The sequence below is a fragment of the Trichechus manatus genome, unplaced genomic scaffold (assembly GCF_000243295.1).
Source record: "Trichechus manatus latirostris isolate Lorelei unplaced genomic scaffold, TriManLat1.0 scaffold00204, whole genome shotgun sequence".
NCBI classification, from domain to species: Eukaryota; Metazoa; Chordata; class Mammalia; order Sirenia; family Trichechidae; genus Trichechus; species Trichechus manatus.
Window position 1 is genome coordinate 69241 of NW_004444140.1, and position 2131 is coordinate 71371.

At 39.7% G+C, this 2131-nt stretch overlaps 1 protein-coding gene across 2 annotated transcripts in view; it reads left to right on the forward strand.

Moving 5' to 3' along the window:
• LOC101344502 (glutathione S-transferase Mu 1-like) overlaps positions 1–2131 on the forward strand; it is a 34377-nt gene that overhangs the window by 22212 nt on the left and 10034 nt on the right. The window lies entirely within an intron of this gene.

Sequence of the window (2131 nt, forward strand, 5' to 3'; positions counted from 1 at the left end):
TAAGAAGGAATGAAGTTCTAATACATAATACAATATGGATGAACTTAGAAAACATTATACTAAGTGAAATAATCCATACAGAAAAAGATAAATATTGTATGATGCCATTTATATGGGATATCTAGATTAGACAAATGCACAGACCAAAAGTAAATTAGTGGTTACCATGGGTTAGGGGGAAGGATGAATGGGGAGTTACTGCTTAATAGGTACAGAGTTTCAATTTGGGGTGATGAAAAAGTTTTGGAAACAAATAGTGGTGATGGTTGCACAACACTGTGTGATAATGTCACTGGATCGTGCACTTAAAAATGGTTAAAATGGCAAATTTTATGGTGTGTATATTTTTCCATACACACACAAAAAGTTAACTCTCATATTGTTAGGATAACAAGGTATGAGACCAGTATTTCAATAAAGATGTCAAGCCATCAAGACAAAGCGAGGCACAGAAGATGAGGAGGAAGGTAGACTTCAGCTCACCCCATTTAGAACATAGAAGCCAGACGGTATGCAGGTCTGTGGTAAGTTGGAGAGCTCAGAGCTCGTTTTGCCAGTGGCCAGCAGGGAGCAGTCCATGTTGCAGATGCTTCCCACCTGTTCAAACCATGCCAGTCTTCCCAATTTCCGGTTCGGGTCCAGGTTCAGGAAGGAGCTCTGGCAATAAGGTGGATTCCCGGGTAGATTTGCCCACAGGGAGACCATGCACCAATCCACACACATATCTGCCTGCTCCTCTGAATAGTTCTAGTTTTCATTACGTTAAGGATTGGTTATTCTGAATTTTATACATCTTGGAAAGAAAAACTTACTAGATTCAACTCAGAAAATAAAAATCATAAAGGATAAAAAAGTACTAAGATAAAATAGAATAATAAGCAGGTAGAACAGATATTGTTAAATTAGTATTCATCCATTCTGTGATTTATTTAGTCAAAAAAGAGTCTTTGACATTCTGGATGTCTTAGTTATCTAGTGCTGCTATAATAGAAATACCACAAGTGGGTGGGTTCAACACACAGATTTATTTTCTCACAGTTTAGGAGGCTAGAAGTCCACATTCAGAGTGCCTGCTCTATGGGAAAAGCTTTATCTCTGTCAGCTCAAGGGGAAGGTCCTTGTCTCAACTTCTGCTTCCTGGTTCCTTGGAGATTTCCATGTGTCCTGGCATCTTATCTTACCCCATCTCGGCTTGCTAGGTTTCCTTCTTTTTTTTTTTTTTTTTTTTAATATAGCTCAAAAGAGATTAACTCAAGATACAACCTACACTGATCCTGCCTCATCAACGTAACAAAGACAACCCATTACCAAATGGGATTATAACCACAGGCGTAACTACCTAACCCACTACCAATGAGTGGGTTCCCACTCATAGAGACCCTATAGGACAGAGTAGAACTGCCCTGTAGGGTTTCCAAGACTGTAAATCTTTACGGAAGCAAATTGCCACATCTTTCTCCCACAGAGCAGCTGGTGGATTGGAACCATTGACCTTTTGGTTAGCAGCCAAATGCTTTAACCAGTGTACCACCAGGGCTACCTGAAGGCATAGAGGTTAAGATTTTTACATATTTTGGGGGAACACAATTCAACCCATAACACTGGGATATACTAAGCATCGTAAGACAATCCAAGAAGACTGGATTTTTTTATAATTGTTGTAAAAATACATATAACACAATGTTTGTAAGTTCATTTTTCAGGTATACAATTTAGTGATATCAAACACATTAATCATGTGCAACCATCACCACAATCATTCCCAAATTTCCAAGGAGGTTGGTTATTAAAGGTTGAAGTAGGGTGGGAACTACAAGAGGTAGATTTTTTTTTTTTTAAATATGGGACACTTCAGTGTGTTTAAACACCCAGAGACAGTAAAGAGGGAGAGAGGTGGAATGCAGGAGAAAGAGGCAATGCTTGCTAGGACAAGGTCTCTGAAGACACAGGAAGATGGGGCCCAGAGCACAGTGGACCCTTCAGAAGGAGGAGTCTAATTCTGTGGAGGGAGGAGGAGGTCTAGACAATCAGATTCTAAAACCCAGAATCTATAGGGGCCAAGAAAATCATGCAAGGGGTGAAATGGGTCTGTGAAAGACAATAGAGAGAGGTAGATATTAGGGAGGTTTCC